This window comes from Balaenoptera borealis (assembly GCF_965194805.1).
Source record: "Balaenoptera borealis genome assembly, chromosome: 10".
Classification (NCBI taxonomy): domain Eukaryota; kingdom Metazoa; phylum Chordata; class Mammalia; order Artiodactyla; family Balaenopteridae; genus Balaenoptera; species Balaenoptera borealis.
Genome location: NC_138874.1, coordinates 8,771,772 through 8,797,383, shown reverse-complemented (window position 1 = coordinate 8,797,383; position 25,612 = coordinate 8,771,772). Strand labels below are relative to the sequence as shown.

Sequence of the window (25,612 nt, the reverse complement as noted above, 5' to 3'; positions counted from 1 at the left end):
GAAGGGGCTTCCTAGTGCATGGAAACCTTTCCTGCTTCACAGCTCCCTCCCATTGGTGCAGGTCCCGTCCCTATTCTTTTCTCTGTTTTTTCTTTTTTCTTTTTGCCCTGCCCAGGTACGTGGGGAGTTTCTTGCCTTTTGGGAGGTCTGAGGTCTTCTGCCAGCGTTCAGTAGGTGTTCTGTAGGAGTTGTTCCACATGTTGATGTTTTTCTGATGTATTTGTGGGGAGGAAGGTGATCTCCACGTCTTACTCTTCTGCCATCTTGTAGCTCCTCTCGTTATCCTCTTTTGATGGACACTTGAACTAATAGGCCATGAGCCCTTGTGGGGCAAGAATCACGTTCAGTTTTGTCCACTCAGTACTTAACATCGTGCTCAGCACAGGGGAGTGATGGACTAAGTGATTGCCAGCTGAATGAGGGAATGGATGGATGGATGAATGAATGAATAAAATAATAGATCTAGTCCTGTGTGTCTACGTTTGAGGTCAAGGAGCTCTAATGAGTTTATGTGAAGTGCCAGGTGGTAGCCAATGTTAGGATACAAGTGCTTTCCCTCAGGCGTGGTATGATCTGGCAGAGAGTGGCATCCTCACTGTACATATAGTAATCCAGGTTATCCACTGGTGCTAGAAAGGGCTGAGAAAAAGCCAGGAAGAGAAGTGGGAAGTAAGTCGTAGAACATGTTTGGTCCAGGACAAAGTGTGGTCTGAGGGCAGTGTACCTAGGGAGAAAAAGGGGAGCCAGTGGTCAGGAGAGTTCTGTTAAATGTGTGAAGATAGAGGTTCCATATCATTGCTTTGTTGGGACGAGCAGTTATATTTTCATAGCAGTTGTGATTCAGTTCATTAAATACTTAATTTGATTCTGTACTCAGCAAGGGCAGGGAATTAGAGGGGTGCAAAGAGCTGATAGTGTCAACAGATTGATCCTTTGGGAAATTTTCAGTCTTATAGAGAAATAAAACATAGAAATCCGAGCTATGTTTTAAGGCCCATATCAGTCACTGTCTCCTCCATGAAATCCTCCCCAGTGAAGACAGAATCCTATGAAATTATTTTTGTGCAGTTGGAAACTTAGTTTTGTTTCATCTTATAGTATTTACTGATTGCCTGCTACATGGGTATGAGTTTTATTTACTCCTCCAGATTAAATATTTGAGGTCAGGGACCATGCCTTACTTAATGGAATGATAAATATGCCGGGTTACTAGAATAATGTTACATGATTCCTGAAGTCTCTAAAAATCGGTATCTGACAAACACATATGATATAAACAGTGGAATCTTTGGATTACTTGTCCTAACACTGAAGAAGTATACCTTAATACTGGTTTAAAGCAGTCCAATTTATAAAACAAGTTTATATATATTATTCATATTAATTTCATGAGGATCTGGAGTGTACACATTAATAATATATTTTAGAAATAAAAGATTGTCCATTTTTAGAGAAATGTTTTTCAAAGGTGTCAGTCTATCTCAACAAGTTTTTTATGGTCTTTAGTTATGTTTCCTCCTTATGTCTTTAATATTGTTTCTAAATTCTTAAGTTCTACTTGTCAATAATACCAAGTGATTCTCTCTTCTACTAGGTTATCCAGATTTTGCCATCCTGGAAGACATTGAAATTTAATTTCTTTTCTGTTGTCTGAGTGCTTGTTTTGGACTTGGAAGAGATGTCTGTGGATTTTTTTTTTTTTTTTTAAGCAGAAGGGATGTTTGAGAGTGTAGTCCTGAGTATCTGGATATACATTCATTCTGCTGTTAATTGAGTTGCTGTTCTGCTAATGTCTACTGACAGCCTCTCACTGATATTTACATTTCTCATATAGGAAGGTGAGATGTTACAAGCTTAAGGTGATGGGCTTAAACTTGGATTTCCTGCCCTCCTCCCCCCATAGATGGTAAAGAAAGCAAAACAAGAAACTAAGAGTTGATCCTGAAAATTGATAAAAGAAAGAATTATTCTTTGTAATTTAATTCTAAACCATTATATTATAGTAAAGCATATTGTTTATACTTTATTATTAATTATTTGTAAATGTAGAAACATGAGGTTCTGTAAGGGCTTATCACCTTCCTGGATGTTAGACCTATGATGGGATTTTGTTTAGTTAGAGTTTTATTGCCCACAGCAGTTGTTTTCTTTGTAGCCATTTAAGAAATCATATAATTTAAACTTGCTTACTAGGTGACTAAGTTATACATTGAATGGAGTGCTATATTAGGAGATTCTAATATTTATAGATTAGGAATCATTGTTTGAACTGTAGGCTATGCATGCAAATATTGTGGATAAAAAGAATCATTTAAGCATTTGAAAAATCAGGTGTGACCAGATGAAGTTGTGGTTATAAGTGTATTTGACTAGGACTTGACTTTTCGTTAAAAACAAAATGAATTTGAAGCACATTTTTCTAACGATAATCCCAAATGATTTCACTTCCTTTTTAGATTTTTGTACCTTTCACAATGTGTAAGACATACCTGTCTTCACTGTTAGTCAGCAAATTTTTGAGGAAAAAAAATTAAAAGAAACATTGTATACAAAGTTGATAACTAGTTTAAATATAACTAAAGGAAGTACTTTATATCAGCTGGGAGTTTATTGATCAATGCAGTATTTTTAATTAAAAAAATCATGACCCCAGTAATGTTGTCTACTTGAATTGAATTTGAAGCAAAATGTATAATTTGTTAGATATATTTTCCATGTAAATATCCACCGGAATATTTTAAATTGAGAAACTGCAACTAGATCTCTCTCTTTGCATACTAGAGAAGTAGTTGTTTTGGATGACACGAATACTCTTTGCATATGTTTATCCCTTCACTCATTCACAGATACAAGTAAATACCCTTGTTAAAGAGATTCTTTCTTTGGGGGGGCGGCTGTGCCAGGCAGCTTGTGGGATCTTAGTTCCCCGACCATGGATCGAACCCAGGCCCTGGGCAGTGAGAGCACAGAGTCCTAACCACTGGAGGCCAGGGAATTCCAGAGAGAGATTCTTTTTCTAATGTAAACATTGACACTAGGTGCTGGCGATACAGTGATACCAAGTTTCAAATGAGAGTCTTTTGGTTCCAAAACCCACATCCTTTCACTCTAACAAGGATGGGAGATAGGTTTGTTCACTTGTGGAGCAAGTGAATACAAGACCTATTATGTACCAAGATCTGTTTTTCTGTAGTGTCCATAGGGTAATCCCCAGTATAATACTGAGTTTGGATTGTATTCTGAACTGGTACAGAGCTTCCTCTGGGGAGAGGAGGTTTGGAAGCAGGTTACCAGCTTACTCTTTTGGTGGATCATGTGTGAGTCAGGCATTTGTAAGTTTATACAGTATGTTAATATAGAGTAATCATGCCATCATGTAATCACATAATTCACCCATGAAATCTTTATTGGACTTTTGTGTGTCAGGTTAACCCTCCTTCCCCACCGCCCCTGCCCAATGATCTTAACCTCTATCATCAAGGAGCTTAAAAAGGCTAAATAGAGATAATTAGGGATGTGATGACCAAAAGCCACTTTAAAGTTAACAAACATAAATAATTTTATTTGTTTTTATACATCTTTATTGGAGTATAATTGCTTCACAATGTTGTTAGTTTCTGCCATACAATAAAGTGAATCAGCTGTATGCACACACATATCCCCATATCCCCTCCCTCTTTTTTTTCTTTAAATTTATTTTATTTTGTTTTTTTGGCTGAGTAGGGTTTTCGTTGCTGTGCAGGGGCTTTCTCTAGTTGCAGCAAGTAGGGGCTACTCTTCGTTGCGGTGCACAGTCTTCTCACTATGGTGGCTTCTCTTGTCGCGGAGCACAGGCTCTAGGCACGCAGGCTTCAGTAGTTGTGGCTCACACGGGCTCAGTAGTTGTGGCTCGTGGGCTCTAGAGTGCGGGTTCAGTAGTTGTGGCGCACGTGCTTAGTTGCTCCGCGGCATGTGGGATCTTCCCAGACCAGGGCTCGAACCTGTGTCCCCTGCATTGGCAGGCAGATTCTTAACCACTGTGCCACCAGGCAAGTCCCTCCCCTCCCTCCTGAGCCTCCTTCCCACCCTCCCTATCCCACCCCTCTAGGTGGTCACAAAGCACCAAGCTGATCTCACCATGCTATGCAGCAGCTTCCCACCAGCCATCTATTTTACATTTTGTAGTGTATGTATGTTAATGCTACTCTCTCACTACGTCCCAGCTTCCCCTTCCCCCCTGTGTCCTCCAGTCTGTTCTCAGCATCTGCGTCTTTATTCCTGCCCTACCAGTAGGTTCTTCAGTACCATTTTTCTAGATTCCATATGTATGCATTAGCGTATGGTATTTGTTTTTCTCCTTCTAACTTACTTCACTCTGTATGACAGATTCTGGGTCCATCCACCTCACTACAAATAACTCAATTTTGTTCCTTTTTAATGGCTGAGTAATATTCCATTGTATATATGTGCCACATCTTCTTTATCCATTCGTCTGTTGATGGACACTTAGGTTGTTTCCACATCCTGGCTATTGTAAATAGTGCTGCAGTGAACATTGTGGTACATGACTCTTTTTGAATTATGGTTTTCTCAGGGTATAGGTATATGCCCAGTAGTGAGATTGCTGGGTCATATGCTAGGTCTATTTTTAGTTTTTTAAGGAACTTCCATACTGTTCTCCATAGTGGCTGTATCAATTTACATTCCCACCAACAGTTCAGGAGGGTTCCCTTTTCTCCACACCCTCTCCAGCATTTATTGTTTCTGGAGTTTTTGATGATGGCCATTCTGAAAGTTAACAAATATCTGATGACCAAAAGCATGTTTAAACTTAACAAACATTAGCCAGCAGTTTCTGATTATAAGTGGCTATTGTTTTCTTTTAGTGTTTGGATTGTATGAAAAAAACAATTTTGTGGAGTGGTAGAATTTTGATAGGAAATGAAATCACAAGTTGTAAGAACATGGCAAAATAACCATTCCCATACCCCACAGCCCTCCTCACAAATTTTGCCTGTAAAAACTCTTCCCTGAAAACCATCGGGGAGTTTGGGCTTTTTGAGCATGAGCTGCCCATTCTCCTTGCTTGGCCCTTGCAATAAACATTTCTGTGCTCCAAACTCCTATGTTTTGGTTTGTTTGGCCTCAATGTGTGTTGGACACATGAACTTGAGTGTGACCACAGGGGTTGGCAAGTTGGTCTTTCCTTTTGAAAACTAGAGACAAAAGGCGGAAGCTGGAAGACACCTCTTTTTGTTAGCTCCAGGATGTGTTAGCTTGCCACAAAGATTTGACTCGCCTTTGAGAGGTCTAGAATTTGGCATATGCTTCAGCCACTGGATGTAAAACACAGACAAAACAGAGGAGGGGAGCTAATGGGCAGAGGGACGGTCTCAGCCAATGTCCTGCCTGCCCACATTGTTGATGGAGGGAGCCGGAGGTGAAGTTGGCCCCTGTTTCTGCAGGACCTGAAAAGTAATTTCATTCATGTCCTGGAGTGAATCAGATTCCCTGCCTTGAATTCAGAAAGCTCACAAAACCAAGGAGTAACACCAGAGTGCTGATTTGTTAACTGACGCTGAAAAATGCTGGGTCAGCTGGGCTGGATTTTGCAGTTGCCCGGCTGTAGTCTTGGTGAGCCACGTTACTTACTTGTTCATCAAGCAGTATTTCTAGGCTCTTGGGGTACAGTGTGAACAGGACAGGTGTTCTCGGGTGTTCTGAGAGGGAGGCAGGGTGAGGGAGCAGATGCAGGCAGAAATAAAGAATGGGAAAACTATCAGATAACGGATGAGCGATGATGTACAGAAGGTGACAGTGGGAAGCTGTGACAGCGAGTGGCTGGCTTGCTGGCTTACATGGCCTGGCATCCCGAAACCTTGCTGACTGTTCAGCCAAAGGGCGCTTGATGAGCTTGGAATCAAGGACCCACCCCATGACTCCCTGCCTTTTTGACAGACATAAGCTTTTTGTAGTTATGCTTGTAAATGAGATCTAGTTCAGGCCAGAGCTCTCCAAGTTGATTTTGCTTATCTTTGTTTACAATTTTGTTTCTGCTACTTTCTTATTTATTTATTTTTATTATTTTATTTTTTAATTGAAGTGTAGTTGATTTACAATATCATGTTTCAGGTGTATAGCACAGCGATTCAGTTATACATATATATATATTTTATATCTCTGTATATCTATTCTTCTTCAGATTCTCTTCCCTTTTAGGTTATTACAAAACATTGAGTAGAGTTCCCTGTGCTATACAGTAGGTTCTTGTTGGTTATCTATTTTATATATAATAGTGTGTATATGTTATGCTAACTCTCAAAAGGCAATCCCTTTCCTTTTTTTCCAGAATCACTGGGGCTCTCTCTAGCTCCTGTCCATACCCCATGTGCCTGCTATGATGTATTTAAAATCATGAAATAAGCCGGCCCCATGTGGGAATATATTTCAGAGAAATATTTGCAATGTTCGTGCTTTTAGGCCTCATGTTATTTATTATTCATTTTGTTTTTTACGCCTGGAATGAGAGTGCTGATGGAGAAGGCAGAAGAGGCAGGTGAAGTGGTGGATGGTTGAAAAATCAGTAACAGGAAAGAAATGAAACTGATTTTCAGGAGAAAAGCTTAAGTATTTTTGACAAATTCATGTGCAAATTTCTGCTGAACTCATAAGGGATGAAATTTCTTAAAAAGGATCATAATCTCCTTGCTTTATCTGAAAGCACTGGAGAAACAGATGGGTGAATTACAAATTTTTGAGACTGTCAAAAATTGGGCCCTAGCTTTCGTAAGGTTGGGGTAAATTATGAACTGCCTATCCCCAGATTACATAATGTTCTTGAATTTATTTTAAATAATATTTTTTCATCTATTATTAAAAGTTCAAAATAAATAGCGTGAGGATGATCTTAGTGCTGCACCCACCACGGTGCCATGGGCATTTGGCCAAATTGAAGCTGGGAATGTTGCTTTTTTTAAAAAATAAATCTATTTTATTTATTTATTTATTTTATTTTTGGCTGTATTGGGTCTTCGTTGCTGCGTGCGGGCTTTCTCTAGTTCCCGTGAGCGGGGGCTACTCTTCGTTGCGGGGCGCGGGCTTCTCATCGCGGTGGCTTCTCTTGTTGCGGAGCACGGGCTCTAGGGCACGTGGGCTTCAGTAGTTGTGGCGCACAGGCTTAGCTGCTCTGCAGCATGTGAGATCTTCGCGGACCAGGGCTCGAACCCGTGTCCCCTGCCTTGGCAGGTGTGTTCTTAACCACTACGCCACCAGGGAAGTCCTGGAATTTTGCTTCTTAAGGATAGTTTCCCATCATCTGACATAGAACACCTGGGGTTTTGCCAGCTTCCCCGCTTCTCTGATACTATTTGTGAGCAGTCTCCTGAACGTAATATTAGGCAACACCAGCAATAAAACAGATGCTTTCTGCATGAATGTTTTTGGAGGCAGAAAGATGAGCCAATTAAACATTTTGTTTCCTGCTGCATATGTAACATTTGTACACATGGGTGATCTTTTTGAAATTTGTGATTTGCTACTGTTGACAGTGATATTTAGACTGAAGTCTCTTGGGGCTGGAGCCCAGATTTTTAAATTATTTGGAAAAAGTTTTTTAGTAAGTGAAATTAGCCCTATATTTTAAAATGAATGAACGTAACAGTTCACTGTTGAAAAGCAGGTAAAATCTACTGCATATTTTATTTATTCTTTAGACATGTTACATGATTGAGTCATGTCATGAGTATTTAAGAAAACAAAATAATTCTCTGACACACCTAAATTTCATGTTGGCAATTGGACACCATAGAGCATTTGCAATTCTAGTTACAAATTGTACTGCCGTCCGGAAGGTCTCATTGAGCTCAGGGCATTTGCTGCCTCCTATACCAGTTTTGAGGAAATAAAAACATCTGGGTATACTTGTTAGGCTCTAGGGTTTCAGGTTCAACCTCTGTACAGCACGACCTAACAAGAAAATCAGTAGTCACCGGAGAGTATGCGTGGCATAAATTACATGAGATAAATGTTTTTGTTTGGGTTTGAACAAAAACTAAAGCAACAAATACACTAACCAACAGAACCCACGTCTTCACTGCGGATTGGCTGTTATCACTTAACATTCTAAGATCGTCTCCCACATGCTATCACCAAAGCTTCTTTATTTGATTTCCAAAGCTGTGCTGTGTTGAATATTTGATGAAACAGACTGCAGATGTCTGCAGTGGCGTTTTTGGTGAATCCCTGCTCACAGCTGAGAAGTCTCTCCTCTTGGAGATTTCCAGGGGTTGGTTCTCAATCTGGAGAACAGAGGAGAGAAGCATGATTATTCCTATCAGTGGGTAGGCACGAGAATGATACGTGAACGCTCAGAATTTCCTACCTTCCAATAAAAAATCCACATACACTTAGAGTAGTGGTCCTCACATCAAATGGTAGTGGTCCAGCTTTTCTTAGAGGAACAAAGACTGTTCAACAGTTTGTCTCCAGGGAGGGCAATTTTGCTGAGTAATTATCTGTGGCCATGATGGTGAGGGCATTCTTTTGTTTGCTATAACTTTTTGCCTTGATGAATATGATAGTGTGAGCATTCCTGCTTATAAGGCAGAGAGTAAGCAATGCAGTCTGTCATTAGTAGTTTTCTCTAAATTAGGGAATCAGTGTGGTTCTCTGATGTCTGGTTGCATGTCAGGAGCCCATAGGTGAAAGCTGTGATTCTAAGTCTAGGCTGACTTTCTTTTTCTTAAAACAAAAAACCAAACAACAATAACAACCCCTTCTTTTCCTGGATACCCACCCAGCCAAAGGGAAACGGATTTATTGGGGTACTGATGTCAGGAGACCAGTAGTCCTGGGGGTTAGGGCAGGCTGGAACCTACAGCTGTCACAGTGTGTCTTAGAAATGGCCTGGCTCTCACTCCATTCGCCTATAAATGTTCTATGTAGATCCTACGTGGGCTTGGTAGGCTTGGCCAGCTTCCAGTAAAGAGACTGTTAGCCCCATTCTGTGCCAGTAATGGCCTTCTCTTCTTGCGCGTTACTTGTTAGAAGTTTTGTTAGGGACGAAGCTTTAAGAATAATGCGTTTGGGCTTCCCTGGTGACACAGTGGTTAAGCATCCGCCTGCCAATGCAGGGGACACAGGTTTGAGCCCTGGTCCGGGAAGATCCCACATGCTGCGGAGCAACTAAGCCCGTGCGCCACAACTACTGAGCCTGCACTCTAGAGCCCGTGAGCCACAACTCCTGAGCCCACGCACCTAGAGCCTGTGCTCCGCAACAAAGAGAAGCCGCTGCAACGAGAAGCCTGTGCACCGCAAGGAAGAGTAGCCCCCACTCGCCGCAACTAGAGAAAGCCTGCACGCAGCAACGAAGACCCAACGCAGCCAAAAATAAATAAATAACATAAATTTATAAAAAGAAAGGAAAAGAATAATGGGTTTGCTCTGTGTGCAGAGGAGAGACTGGCTTAGGAACTTCATAGCTGCATTTTTGACATCCTGTTTTTCCTGGAGGTCAGTTATTTGAGGGTTAGGAACTTTGGTGTCATCTGTCTTCTGGAACCCCTGCCTGTTAAAGGTAGAGTCTGTTATTTCTTAAGAGACTGATGATCAAGTTGATAGATTGCCAAGCCTTCTGCTTATCTTTGCCATGTCTTCTCCAGCCCTCTGAGAGGATCGTCCGTGCCTTTGGAGAATGGAGGTGAAAAAATGTGTACCGCATGATACTTGAATTATAGTTTGGGGGGAAATTTAAGGATGGGCGTAATTAAAATGTTTTAGATTTCAACGATCTCTTTCTGCTAGTGTTTTATGCCACCGCGAAGAACAGAACTGTCTGCCATCAGATGTGCCCTACTTTCAGATGTTAAATGCTCTATACCAGCTATAGATTTAATTTAGTGGTCAGAAGCAGTTTTGGCTTTTGATGTTTTAGGATGTTGATCTAAATGTGCTAGGAATATTTAAGTCTATACTCTTAATTTCATCCGCATGGGGTGTATGGCATCGGAAACAATTTGGTTATTGATTTTCCTGTTTTTGTTTTATTCTTTGTAGCCAACCAAAAAGAACAGAATTAAATGTTTCATTTGAGATATCTTATCCTATGACTTTTTTCCTTCATCTTTGGGTTTTCCATAATAATAGGAAACTTTGAGTACCTTTGATATGCCATGGTGATTTCTTTTTTTCTTTTGATAGTGACCGAATGAGATGTGTGTGATTGCATCAAATATTAAATTGTTACTAAATTGTAGTTAGTGTGAACATGCATTCATCATTTCTAAATGTCATCTAATTATTTAGAAATTACTTTCCCCCCTAAACACCAAAATATCATTTTGTTTTTGTCTTGGCTTATGGTATGAATGGGCTGCTGTGTGTAATTGCCTTTTTGCTAGGTGAAATATGCTTCTAATTTCTTGCCCTGTTTTAAAAACAAATATGACTGGAATTTTACCTTCACATTTGTAAGTGTATAACATAATTGGAATATTTTAAGCAAAACATGATAAAGCAAGCAGATTTGCTTAGAGCCCTAGAAGTAATTGTACCATTTGTACCTAAGTAGGTTTTTGTTGTATGGATAATTCATATACTGTAGGCATGATATGTTGTTCAGTGAAAATCCTAAGAATGAGAAACACTTAAAATCCTACCTTTTATGAACTGTTAGACAGCACATAAAAGTTCGTATCTAAAAATTCCTCTAAAATTAACTGTTTAATATTGATTTAGCTATAGTTTGGACATCTTCCCCCCCCCCCCATCTCATTTCTTGAGTGCTTATTGTGTAAAGTCATTATTCTAGGTGCTGGGGATTCAGTGGTGAACAAAATAAACATCCTCCTCTCGTGAAATGTACCTTGGAAGGTGGAGAGATTCTGACAATAAGCAAAATAAGCGAGGTGATGGCAGACAGGGATATTGTTCTGAAGAAGAAAACAACCACACAGCAATGGGAAAGAGAGCAATATGGGGATTGAGAGTAAGAGGGAGGGCATTTTAGTCAGGTTCGGCCTGATTATTCTTCTGTGGATGTGCTGCTTGGGTCGAGTCATGAATGATGAAGAGGAGCCAGCTGTGGAAAGAGCTAGAGGAAGAGCCGTCCATGCAGAGAAGCAGCCAGTGCCAGGCTCTTAGGCAGGGGAAGCTGGGCAGGTTGGAGGGCATCGTGGCAGGAGTACAGCCAGCACGTAGAGCGGAGGGAGGTGCGAGACGCAGGGTTCAGATGAGGACTTGAACTCTCGTAACACCTGGAGCAGTGACTCTCTTCCGTCTCAGCCCGGTGGTCCTGGCAGAAGCTGGCGGACTAATGATAAAATGAGACTAAAGAGAAACAAGATGGTAGTTATTTGAAGTAAAGGTTTCATTTCATTTCACGCTCATCACAAGCCTGTGTTTTAAATGTTTACAATAAATGTTTGTTAAAGTGCTTTGTAAGGATACAAGGAGTAATTAGCAAATAAAAGAGGTTGTTATCCTACAAGTATAGAAAATCTTTCAAAAAAGCATTGAGGAAGGTACCTGTGACTTATGGTCAGATGTTGAACTACTGTGTTATAGAGCTGGACGAAGACACAGCTGATGCAAAACACAGAACCTGCCTTAAAAGTCATTCTAGGAACCAGAATAGGTGTAGGTATTACGTGTATGTGTAGGTGTAGCGGTAGGTGCAGGTGTACACGTAGAAGTAGGTTTAGATATATTTATAGATACAGGAGCAGGTGTAGGTGTAGGAGGGTTAAGTGTAGGTGTAGGAGCAGTACAGGTGTACACGTAGAAGTAGGTATAGGTATATTTATAGATACACGATTAGGTGTAGGTGTAGGAGTATGTATAAGTGTAGGAGGAGCAGGTGTAGGAGCAGGAGTAGGAACTGCTGTAGGAGGAGGTGCAGGTGTACAAGTAGAAGTAGGTATAGGTATATTTATAGGTACAGAAGCAGGTGTAGGTGTAGGCATACGTGTAGGTATAGGAGGAGCAGATGTAGGAGCAGTACAGGTGTACACATAGAAGTAGGTATAGGTATATGTATAGGTACAGAAGCAGGTGTAGGTGTAGGCCTACGTATAGGTATAGGTGTAAGAGGATGGGTGTAGGAGCAGTACAGGTGTACATAGAAGTAGGTATAGGTATATTTATAGGTACAGGAGTAGGTGTAGGTGTACGTGTAGGTATAGGAGGAGCAGGTGTAGGAGCAGTACAAGTGTACACATAGAAGTAGGTATAGGTATATTTATAGGTACAGAAGCAGGTGTAGGTGTAGGCGTATGTGTAGGTATAGGAGGAGCAGGTGTAGGAGCAGTACAGGTGTACACATAGAAGTAGGTATAGGTATACTTATAGGTACAGAAGCAGGTGTAGGTGTAGGCATACGTATAGGTAGAGGTGTAAGAGGATGGGTGTAGGAGCAGGAGTGGGATCTGGTGGAGGAGGAGAAGTATGTGTATGCAAGACACCTGTGGTTGTAATCTGTGTTCTAAGTAGTTCTAGGATTTCTTAGAGGTTTCTGAAGGGTATTGGTTATGGTAAAGAGAGAGAGGCCAAATGGGTGGACTTTTCTTGAAAATAGGTCCTCCCATTAAAAAAGTTTTAAAATATAGTGCTTTAAAATGTCAATTACAATATGTAATTGTATATATGGAATGAATATGTGGAATGAAGCACTTGCCAAATGAGTGAAACCCATCATCAAGTCTATGGGGGTAGAGGACTTTCCGGTTTTAACCCTTCTGGCCACACAGTTACAACCCCCTGAGTCTGCCCCGTTGGTGACTACCTGCAGAGAAAATACAGCAGTGATATTAATATCTGGATCAGAATGCCTGTGATTTATATTATCTCACTTCCATATACTCATTTTCTTACTAGGTTTTAGAAACCTTTGCAGCTCAGTGCATTAGGTAATCTGCCTGTTGATATATTGGCTATTAACTATTGCACTATCAAGATATTATCAGTAATTCTCAAGGGACAAGCAAAAATCTCCGAGACGCCTCTGGAAGTTGTTATTCAAAAACCTGCTTTCATCAGAGTTTCTCTAATTATGCAGAGCAGTGATTTAGAAAAAGGCTGCAATAGATTCATCTGCACTTGCCTCGTTGCTTCAGATTTCTGTGTTCACAATGAGTAATGTACTTATGCTTCCCAAACAGGTGGACAATCAGAGAGCTCTATGCAAACACAACTAGATCGTTAGCTGGAATATCAACGCTTTGACTCAGGAGTTTCTCTGCTTTGCACCCAAAAGGTTAAAAGCACTTTTCATTCTTGTCCCCATCGTGTTTCCTGAACCAGGCTCTCTTTGCCTTGACATCAGTGTCTGCTAAGCAGCAACTTGGCTTGGCTGTGCCCTTGAACGTGTGCAGACCTTTGAGAAGAGAGTAGCAAGTTCATCAGTCTGGCTTAAATGGTCTCCATTCTCACCACTGCTATTTGGGCATAATTAAATCACTATTTCATTCTTCCCATCACAGAGCTCTTATTCCTCTTTAACCAAGTTCTTAATGTATGGTCATAAAAGATAAATTTCATCAGTAGGTCGTCTCCCTAGACTTTGAATTTTGTTTGCTCTTGGGTGGGTGAAGCTCCTTACGCTTCCCAGGTATGGATTCAGACAGACTAACTTTTTATGCATGATTTTTCATTTCCTGTGTAGGCATTAGAAAATTGGCCAGACGCATTAAAAGAGTTTGACCTTCCATGGTAAAAGATTAGTGTACTTAATTTTATTTAATTTAAAGGAGGTAATTCCAAGGGTACTTGATTGTGGTATATTCATCATCAGGAGAATTAAAAATGTTTCATTTTTCTTCATTCACTCTAGTTTAATATTTAAACAAAGTATTAAATGAGTTTAGAGAGCAGTGCATTTATAATAAATTCTGAGTGTGGCTCAGAGCTTTCCTGAAGGATTATGAGTTTTAATCTGTTCTCAGATTAGTAGCAATGTTTAAAAAAAAAATTGTAAACAACCAGTGTGTTCTTGTTACTATCCGCTTGGCCTCCCTTTTGTGATCTGGTTTCTTGCCCAGCTCCAAGGCACCATCTTTAGTTACTGTCTCCTAGTTTCCAGCAAGGGAACAATGTGCTAACTAGTTACCGCCTGTGAGGAGCATTATTAAGAGGTTAGAGGTGAGATCCGGAAAATTAACGTCACCTAGTTCATCGACCAGTGTGCAGAGGAAAAAAAAGAGATGATAATTTAAAAGATGTTCTTTCATCTTCAATACCTATTTTGTTTAAAGAGGAAAGCCGGTGCTCTAATGAGTACCACATCCTCATAAAGCCAGTAACAAAATAGAACACCTTCATTAGGAGATGTAAAAAGAGATGTGAAAGGCAAGAAAATATTTTGAGAAGTTGACCAGATTTTCTTTTGCCCTGGAATGCTTCTGGCAAAACCAGGTTTATTGCCTTATTTTCTTTAAGTTCACTGCGCGTACAGCGTTGGGATAGGAGGAGCTGCCGGCATCATCTGGGCATAGATGTGACTGGGGAGCCCCAAGGAGGTTCCTGAGGACCCCAGACTTTCCCCTTTCGGGGACAGTGGTTTACCTATGCCATGCCATATCCACGGAATGACGGGTGTTAGATCCTCGGTAAGGTTGTTTGCTGTGTTTAAGTACTTGGGATATCAAATGCCAGACGCTGCTAGTATGAGCTCTTGGCTGGTGTGCACCTGGGTAATCATATCGCCCGTTTCAGCTTCATAGTAACATGTTAAGGTTATTATTATTACTGTTAAGGTATTATTTACCTGACTTTTCGGATGAGGAAAAAGAGATGCAGAAAGATTGGAAACTAGGTGCCTTGATGTAGCTGCTATAGATGCAACGAATGACCCTTTCACTTAGCTTCTCAGTGCACCCAGATAGCGTTAGAGGCAGCTCTGAGAATAAAAAAAAGGAAGCACCCACGTAATTTATGTGTGCATCTTGCTTTGTAGCTAACTGCTTCTACTGGACTTTGGGACTGAAGACAATTGGTTTGAGGCCTGGCACTGTTGCTTATTAGCTGTGTGCCTTGGGCACATTACTTAATCTGTCCAAACCGGAATCTCCTCATTTGTAAAACAGAGACAGTCATAAAATAGAACCCATCTCACTGGGTTGTGGGAGAGTTACAAGAGATATGTTAGTATCATACCTGTCAGTTCTCCGTGACTGTTAGCTAGTGATACTCTGATGGTTACTTCTTTGTAAAAAAATTTATTTTATTGAAGTACAGCTGATTTACAGTGTTGTGTCAATTTCTGCTGTACAGCACAGTGATTCAGTCATTTATATATATATATATACACATACACATACACATACACACATATATATACATTTTCATATTCTTTTCCATTATGGTTTATCACAGGATACTGAATATAGTTCCCTGTGCTATACAGTAGGACCTTGTTGTTTACACATTCTATATATAATAGTTTGCATCTGCTAATTGTGATGGTTACTTCTTTGAGAAGACGCACTGACCACCAGCTCAGAAGAGCTGCAGGAGAGAGTAGTGAGGTCACATGACAGTCTTTCACCTCAGGAGTGATTGGCCTCTTTTTCTGCATCTTAAATTTTCCACATAGATGGGCTGGGAAATCCACACACTGTCAATACCTGTCTGTATCCTGTGCAAAGGCAGTTTTTATGCATGATTTTTCATTTCCTGTGTAGGCATTAGAAAATTGGCCAGACGCATTAAAAGAGTTTGACCTTCCACGGTAAAAGATTAGTGTACTTAATTTTATTTAATTTAAAAGAGGTAATTCCAAGGGTACTTGATTATGGTTTTCAACAGTAAGAGAATTAAAACTGTTTCATTTTTCTTCATTCACTCTAGTTTAATATTTAAACAAGGTATTAAATGAGTTTAGAGAGCGGCACATTTATAATAAATTCTGAGCGTGGCTCAGAGTTTTCCTCAAGGATTTTGAGTTTTAATCTGTCCTCAGATTAGTGGCAGTGTTAAAAAAAAATTGTAAACAACCAGTGTGTTCTTGTTACTATCTGCTTGGCCTCCCTTTTGTGATCTGGTTTCTTGCCCAGCTCCAAGGCACCATCTTTAGTTACTGTCTCCTAAACTGGGCTCCCTTAGAACTGAACTTTGACTTCAGATACTCCTACTCTCTCTAGATGATCTTTCCCACTTATGAACCTTCCCTCCTCCAGTGCCCACCTGCTGCCCCCTACCCTTAATTTAACCTCAGCCTTCACTGACACCAGTGCCCTGTTGGAGGTCCGCCATCCTCCCTTGCGCTATCGCCCCTTCCTGTGGGTAGTGCCCAAGACAGTGACTTGCAGTTGTGTATTTAGTTCTTTATTTTCCCCTTCGACCTTATCTGAAAATTTCCCATCTCGTGTTCTTTCTAGCATACTTGTTGCCTTTTCAAATAACAGCGAAGTTGGGGGGGATACGTTTAAATCGTGCTAGGTATTTAGGAATAATTTCATAATGGGACTCTTTTGGACTCTGCTGTTATAAATACTCGAACAGTGACCCAGGATCAGGAGTCAGTCGTATTTGTAAAGGATTTCAATTACTAGTGAGGGCAAGGTGATCGATGTCACAGACTCCTCGTTTTAAAAACACCAAGTCCCTGAGTTATGTAAGTTGATCAACGAAGGTTAAAAAACACTCTGTGAATAAGGTTTTCTATTTGCAGCATTTCTTAACAAACATTTGTCTCCAGATTTTAAGTGTTACCATGAGTCAGCCTTTATGATTGCAAAGCCTTGGTCTTGTTAATAATGTATAACTTCCAAATGAGTCATGAGCTTATGCATAGCTTTTGAGTATGCAAATTTTATAATACTCATACTCTGAAGGCTTATATTTTTCTGTTTATTTAAAAGTGTTAGGTCTCATTTGCATTGCATTTTACAGCTATATTATGTCTTATTTATTTATTTATTTATGTATTTATGGCTGTGTTGGGTCTTCATTGCTGCGCGCGGGCTTTCTCTAGTTGTGGCGAGCGGGGGCTACTCTTCGTTGCGGAGCGTGGGCAGTAGGCGCGTGGGCTTCAGTAGTTGTGGCATGCGGGCTCAGTAGTTGTGGCTCACAGGCTCTAGAGCGCAGGCTCAGTAGTTGTGGCGCACGGGCTTAGTTTCTCCACAGCATGTGGGATCTTCCCAGACCAGGGCTCGAACCAGGGTCCCCTGCATTGGCAGGTGGATTCTTAACCACTGTGCCACTAGGGAAGTCCCTTATGTCCTATATAATCTCTACATGTCACATTCAATCTAGATAGTGTCCCCTGAGGGCTTTAATTATATGCTGTAGTTCTTGAATTCTTTTATGTACTTTTCAGAAATAATCTCTTTTTATTTTTATTATGGTGGATCTTAAAAATGGTTGTTCTGTAACCTGCTGTTATAGATGTCAGTCTTCTGGAAGAGTTTTCAGATTTATTTTCTTTTATGGCCTTTAGGACATTTTGTATTACTTTAGAGTCATGCCCATAACCCCGTGTGTGATTTTTTTTCTTTCAGTGTGTGTCTCTCTATATATACCTACATACTTATATACCCGTGCTTTCATGTGCATGTGTGCATTTGTAATACATTTGAAAATCAGTTGTGTTGCACTTGTTTTAGTAGAGATCATTGAACCATTGATGTGGTTTATATATACCATTCTTTTGGTATATAAAGCACCATTTTTTAATGCCTGTGGCCTATCTTGTATATAATTTTGAATGACTTTGAAACTACAAATATCTCTGATTGCAATCAGAGTGCCCTAAGACAGTCCCAGCTAGCACAGCCTCTGTTGGGTCCCAGGTTCACCCTGCATTCCTCATTTACAGAAGAAGGACCTGTAAGAAGGTCCTTCCCTATATTGACAGCCGTAATTTGGAAAACCCATAGCAGGCCTTCTGCTTTCCTACCCAGTAGCATTGGCACTGTCAGTGTTGGGCACATTGTAGATGTGATGGGTTAGAAAGTTAATTTTAAAACTATAATAATTTCCTATTAGCTCAGACAAATGGCCAGTGTTCTATTACTCACATTCACATTGTAAAATTTTCTCAGGTAATTTTTTCTAATTATAATTGACAATGATTCCTTCTTTACTTTAAAATACACTATCAAATATAAACATCCATGGTTATGAAATCACAAAAAATGGTCGAAAGATGATTTTATTGGGTTCTGACACTTAGTTGTATTGAGTATTGTTTGAAATAAGTACATCCTTGGTCTGGACTTGGAAATCTTGCTGATTAAAAAAAAACCCAAATGTTAGTATCACTGGTTTTGTTAGTACTACATGAGCTTTATTATTTTTATTGGCTTTCCTGAATTTGTGATCAATTTTTCAGTACTTTCTGTACCTTGGGAACTATGTGTTCTTAAAAAAATAAAAAATCTTTAACACTGCAGGTGTTAACATTTTGCTTGGGATCACAATGAAAATATTGACACTTTATTTGATAGAGTTGATAGAAAATCCTTCATTTGCATTTTACTACTGTGTGTCTGGTGAAGATGTTCTTTAACTTTGTATGAAAGCTTATTAGAAAGTTCAGGAATACACAGTATTTCCAGAAAGCTGTGTACCTGAAACAAGTTAATATGGGGAACAGGTACATGTGTCAGATGTTTAATTAGGGGGGAGGAAATGGTATCTTGATATTTACTGAGATTACCAGTGCTTTTGCAGATAGAATAACTAGATCTTTTTGTAAATAAAAAGATAGTCTTTAGTGTATGCTAGGTTGTCCTTCAAAATAGTATCTCCTTATCAATCTCACAAAGCATGGAGATTGGCTTTGGCTTTGACTGTATTTCTCTGCTCTCTTGCTGGCAGTATCTTTGCCCAGCTCCTTCTGAATTGGTTACTACATGATAAAGTCAGCTGTCTGCTTTGAAATTGCTCTGTGATTTTAGGACATGATGCAGCATACATAGCAAATTTGATCTTAAAATTCTTTTCAAAGTTATTAAACTTTAGATATTTAAAATCATGTTACAGTTATGTAAATTATAAAAGCTAGGAATAAACTGAAAATGTGTGAGTACACACCCCCCAGTGTAAGGAGCATTTTCAACTTCACTAGATCCCTGTGAGCGTTTTCTTGATTGGAATTCCTAGTGTTACTGAGTGAGTCCAGGGTTGTAGTGCCGCCACATGACAGGCCAATAAATTGAGAGACAGGTTGTTGGGACAAGGAACAGTGACTTTATTTGGAAAGCTAGAAGACTGAGAAGATGGTGGACTAGTGTCCCAAAGAACCATCTTCCCCGAGTTAGAATTCAGGCTTCTTTTATATGAAAAGGGGGAGGAGATATGGTTGGTTGTTGCAAACTTCTTGGTGTCAGAATCCTTTGTTCCTGCAGCTGTCCCTGTAGATCACGTCGTGATGTTCCTGTAGACCTCCAACAAGACAAATGTTATTCTCTGTTCTGCAACTTTTAATCTCTGTATGAATGGAAAAGTGTTATATCTGTAAAGGTCAGAGCCTTGAGAATAGACTATCCTGTTTATTTCAGGCTATAGGCAACATTATTAACTTGTAGCAAAAGTAATAGAATACAAAGGTTAAAGTAAAAGAAACAGATCTAATATGGAGTCAGGTTTGTTCTTCTCTGTTACAGTAGTTCGCAGTCAATAATCTCTATCTTGACTTTTGTTCTCGTTCTCTTGCTTTCCTGTTTTTAAAAGCCACATATGACTTACTTGCTTGTTTTTGAAATTTAAAAATGATTTCACATGCTGTAAGTGTAATCTATTGCAACTTGCTGTTTTCACTTAACATTATGTTTCTGATTGATCCACATTGATGCTCGTAGCTACAGATCAGTTATTTTCACAAGTGTATAGTATTCCATTTCGTAAATATATATATATATGTATGTATCACGATTTATTTATACACACTACTTGCTGATGGTGATTGGATTGCTTCTTTTTTTTTTTATCTATAGCTGCTACAAACCATCCTGTATATGTCTTCTGATGTACAGGTGCAAGAAGTTTTTAGTATTTACACCTAGAAGGGAAATTACTGGGTTGTAGGGTATGGGCATGTTTAAGTTAACAGTATAATGCCAAATTGTTTTCCAGAGTTTTCAAAGAAATATATATAATGTTTATACGTGGGAAAAATATGTTTTCCAGCATAACAGATTTACATTATATTATATGACAGAGCCAGATTGTTTTCCAGAGTTTTACGACATGTAGTCGCACCAGAGAAATGTAAGAATTCTGCATGTTCAACATCCTTGCCGTACTTGATATTGTCAGACATTAATTTTTGCCAGTTAGGGTTATAAAATAAAATCTCACTGTGGTTTTAATTAGTATTTCTCTGATTCCTGATATGCTCATATATCTTTTCATATGGTTATTGGCTATTTATCTTTCTTCTTCTGGAAATACTTTGTCTATTCAGTTGTCATTTTTCTTATTTTCTTTGTATTTTCAAGATGCTGCTGCTTTGCCCGTGATGTGCTGCGAACATCTGTCTTCCTTCAATTATTGGCTTGTCTTTTCCACACTCTCTATACAGTTCTATGGTGAACAGGCATTCTTAGTTCTTACAGTAGGAGAATTTGTGTATTATTTTTCTTTATAGTTAGGACTGTTTTGTGTTTGGTTTCAGAAATCCTTCTCTCCTCCAAGGTTATAGAGATTCCAAAAAAATTTTCTTCTCAGAATTTCAAAGTTTTACTTTCAACCTTTAGGTCCTTAATAACCATCAGTTTTATTAGTGTGTACTCTATGGTGTGAGGTAGATATCTAATATTATTTTTCCATATGTATAATGCTATTGCCCTAGTGCTATTTATTGAATTAGACCATCTTTGCTCATTGCCACCTTTGTCCCCTGTGTGTTTCTGACCTCTCTATTCTGTTAAGGTTCTCTTTCCCTGTGCTAACACTATCCTGCCTGAATTACAATAGCTATTGTGGTGTGTGATATCTTTTAGGGCAACCCTTGCTCTTCTTCAAGAGTGTCCTGATGAGCAAGTGTTATCTCTGCCATATGGCAGGTCACAGAGGAACAGAAATAGTACTGGGATTTCTGCATTGCTTTCACCCATCCTCTGAAGTATTTCAGGTAGTTAAGAGACATACTTGGAGAACTTGTTAGACAAAGATTCACTAAAACAACTATCCGCTGATGAGGTTAATCACATTGCATTTAACCCAGTCTTTCTCATTGTATTTTTTATAGGCAAGTTGGAAGATTTAGCAATAAATTTAGATGCTGGTGTTAGAGTCTATTTGTAATCTTCCAGTAAATTCTCTAAATTTAGGAGGCTAGGAATGCCTTCAGAAGCCCTTGCAGTGGTCCTGCAGAAGAGGGGGAGGAAGAAGAAGCAGAGAGGAAGAGCCAATATTTATCAGAACTTACAGATTCTAACTATTAAACCCTTTGTCGTGTGATTTCAGTTAACTACTAACATCTCGGCGATAGGATTATTCCTCTTGTCCTCCAGCTGAGGAAACTGACTCGAGGGGGAGGTAACTCAGCGGAGGTCACATGGCTCCCAGGTGTCTGATCAGGGCTCCACGCGCATCTGTGTCCAGAGCCCCCATGCTTCCCACTCACACCAGCTGCCCCAGCCACTGTGCCCTGCCAGCTGGGCTCTGGGGCTGGGCATAGAGGGAGGCACGCAGAGGTAGGGCAGCCCTTCCCGTTCAGTCTGGGTCTCGTGCTTCCCATTATCCTCGCAGAGCTCCATCCTGGGACTGAGTTCTGCTTGACTGACCAAGAGGAAGCGAAGAGAGTCAAGAGGATGAGAGTGCCCTTTGTGAGCAGGAGGGTAGGGCAAGGTGCCAGAGTGGCCCTGGCTTTCTGACCAGATTTCAGGTCTGTGACACTGTTAAGCGATAAGACTTTGATTCCGGCTGGTCTGTTGATAGGGGATCTAGCTTACTGAACTGCATCTTTGTCATCCACGATGGGCCACCGTGAGATGCTAAGGGCAGTTCAAGATCCCCAGTGGTGGAGGCTGGTTGGGAGATAGAGCCTTGGATGATGGCCTGAGAAGTGAACGCTGCATTTCAGTCCCCTGGTCTGGGAAGCAAGACTCTTAGGGGGCTGAGAGGAGCGGGCAAGGGCGTGAGAACAGGACAGGTGATGACTGACGGTGGAGGATTCCAAGCTGCCCACCCCAAGCTCTTATAACCCTCGTCTGTTCTCCCTCCCTGAGCTGCTCTGTGTGGCCTGCGTTTCGCATTTTTCTCTCTTTTGGGCCTTGGTTTCTCTGTTGATTGCTCTCTGGTAACTGACCTTGTGGCCCCTTTGTTTCTAATACACAGCTCGACTTTATGTCTTCTGAGACTTACTTTCCCAACTTTTGATCTTTTAGCGTAACTCCTCTTTTTCTGCTTTGTCTTTCTGGTCAGCTCAGATCATCATCAGCATCTGTCATCTGTCATCTCAGATGATGATGATGATAATAAATACAACAACAACAGCAATAATAATAATTATTATTGCTGACCCTCACTGAGTAGACTGAGCCCCCTGCTCTAGGTGCTTTCATGAATTATCTCATCTAACGCTCACAGTAGCGCAAGAGAGAGGGTCCAATGATTATTCCCATGTTAAGTCCTTTACTCAAGGTCAAGCTTGTTGGTGGGCGGTGGAGCCAAGCTTTGAACTCAGGCGGGGAGCTCCAGAGGACTCTTTCACATCCAAGCATCCGTCACCAGGGATGTCCGAGCTGCGCAGGATGTGTCAATGATTTGGTTTGGATGATGTGGCAGAGCTGGGCCTGCTGGGACTTCTGTTTGCATAGTTGGCTCTGGTATACCTCAACTAGAAACAATGTGGTACAAAGGGTATCAAACCAGCCAGCCCACCAGCCTCAGTGGCCTAGAAAAACCACCACTGCACAATGGCTGCTTAAGGTAATTCAGGTCTTGTATACATGCTGAATGGTTGCAAACTACCTTCTGTAAGCAAAGGGTTAAGAAAGTGGATGATACGGTTTTCAAAAAGAGAAGGATTAGTGGTGACATAATTTTATTCAAATCTGTAATTCCTGTAACAGCTGACTTGTTATGTAGTGGTTGATTCGGAAGGACCAGGGTCAGGATCTTGCCGGCAAAGAGCAGTGGCTTGTTGTCACCAGACCTGGTTCATGGTAAATTGTAGTTTGGTTGCAGGCGGCTGTGGCATGGAACTGCAAACTTGGTCTTCAGTTTCTTTTTGAATTATGAAACATTTGGTACACGCAGAAGAATGCATGCTATATATATGCAGGTCATGTGGCTTAAACATAAAATGAAGCTCCCTGTTCTTCCTGATCCCATTCCAGGGCTCACCTCCCTTCCCTGGAAACTGCCACTAGCCTGGTCTTATTTTTTCATTCTCTTGCTTTCCTTTATTTTTACTGGAAGAATCACAAATATACTTCTAAACAATATATTTTTCACTTTTGAACTTTATAAAAATAATACCACCTACTATAATATGTATATATATATTATTTGGTGATTTGATTATATTATTACGTGGTGTGAACATACAGAATTGTAAAAAATCTATTTTTTTTGTTTTCAGACTTTGGATTCAGGGCAGTATATTTGAGGGACCCACAAAGAAGGCCAGGAAGATTTTAAAAGTAGGAAGGAGCCGAACATTTAGGCATTTCAGAGTAGCATGAGGAGGGTAGATTTTATTCCAAATCCAGTAATACTTCATCAAGGGATTCTAAATAGGGACCTGATATGGTGGAATTTATAAGGAATTACCTCATCTTTATCTTTTACAATACCCTGCTTATCTGAGGAAGCAACCATGAAAGCTGGTAACTCTGGTATAGCATGATAAGTGAAAACATTAGTGGGTCAACCAGACTGCAATTCAATTTACTGTGCACTGATTCAGGCAATGGCAAGTGGCTGTTCTTTGATGGAAAAATCCTGACTTTGGTCCTGAAGCAATCAGCACATAACAAGTTGGCTATTACAGGAATTACAGATTTGAACAAGTTATAAATCACAAAAGCCTTCTCTTTTTCAAAAATATATCATCCCAGTTTCTTAACCCTTTGCATGCAGAATCTACTTTGCATACATCTGCTCTATTTTATTTGTTAGTGAAATCCTAGACAAGCCGTAGTTAAAAGTTCGGTGGAGGAAGAGAACCTGTGAAAAAGGTCTGGAAAAGGTAAGTTAGAAGAAAAGCACTGGAACCAGGAAAGAAGAATTTAGAGGAAGGCATATTTACACTCGGTTTATTGAAAAGGTGGCGACCAGCAGGCGCAAATGAAGCCTGCTGGGCTGAGAACTACAAATAGCCCTTTGGATTTGCCAGTTGGGAGGCCATTGCTGACCTTTTGATGGCAGTTTTAGGAAAGACCGGGGGGGGGGGCGGGGGGGGGCGGTGTGTGGAAACCACCGAGCACCTAATGAAGGAACACGTATTTAAATGTTAATATGACATATTCAGATGAGGAGAAAGAATTTTCAGAGAGTGCAGGTAAGGACTATACATGGAAACGAGCTGAGGAGACACTGTTCAGGTAACCTTAGAAAGAACGTAAAATGTTACAGTTGAGATTAGGGCTGATGGACAGACGGGGGACGGATTGGGTGACCTTTCAGTGCCCTTCCCGAACTCAGATCCAGTATTATGTCTCATGCTTTGTTCCCTTTGCTAAAATACCAGTGACATGGGACAGGGGTGGGAGAGAAGGGGCGGCTTTTCTCTGTAAAAGAGGGCAGCTGGTACTGTGATTCCTTGGAGTTTATCTGACAACTGAAGGCAAAGCTTCACGCGGCACGTCAGTTTTCTGGGTGAGTCCGCGACTAGAACTGCGCAACCCCAGGTACTTAAGGGAAGGAGGTTCTAAACGCTGTAAGACTGTGCCGTTAAATGGATCGGGGCTTACGACACAGTCCTTTCCACATAATGTGTCGCTTTAGGAAGCTGCCTGGGTCACTTTCCCTTTCTGGGAGTGCCTGTCCTAGTGACGATGTGGAACCTTGAAGGGGGTGTGCTGGGTGGGGCGTGGCGGGCCTTCAGGGAGGCGGCAGCAACCTGGCCTGGCACACACAGTGCGTGGGGCCTCTGGGGGCTTCCTGCCTCCCCCGGAAAGCCTGTGTTCCAAGACTCCACGGCTGTGAAGAAGGGTATTGGGTGCAAAGGAGCAGGCGGGGCTGGAGTGAGGAGGCGACTGAAGGCTGATTCATCTTGCTGCAGTCCTGGGAGGGCATGAGGCTCCTGTTCTTTCTCTCAGTTATGAGATGGGAAGATGCCGACTCAGCTTTATCTACTCGAGATGATGCAAGTTTTCCCAAATTATGGAATACAATTTACAAGAAAAGAACAACTTTCCAGGAACCATTAATTTCATCAAGGATTTTTTTTTTTTTTTTTTTTTCCGGAGGCTTACATAATTTATTTTCTGTTAAATTATAGGCGTAATTGCAGAATAGTCTTTGACGAAAATAATACTTATGTCGTCCACTTTTATTTAAAAATTAGATAATGATTGACTTCAGCTGTTACTGAAGTGCCATTGGGGTACGATGGTTGTCTATAAATGATCTCTGATGTTCACAGTCTTGTTTTTGTGCATTATTATTGTTTATCATATGGTACTGCTTCTGTTTTTCCAGAATCATACATTTCTTTGTAGCTTTTTGTTTTTTAAATTTCTTG

At 40.5% G+C, this 25,612-nt stretch overlaps 1 protein-coding gene across 1 annotated transcript in view; it reads left to right on the top strand.

Annotated features, from left to right (window-relative positions):
• The window catches only part of RYR2 (ryanodine receptor 2), a 777,004-nt gene that overhangs the window by 111,767 nt on the left and 639,625 nt on the right, over window positions 1-25,612 (top strand). The gene's annotated exons all lie outside the window — the stretch shown is intronic.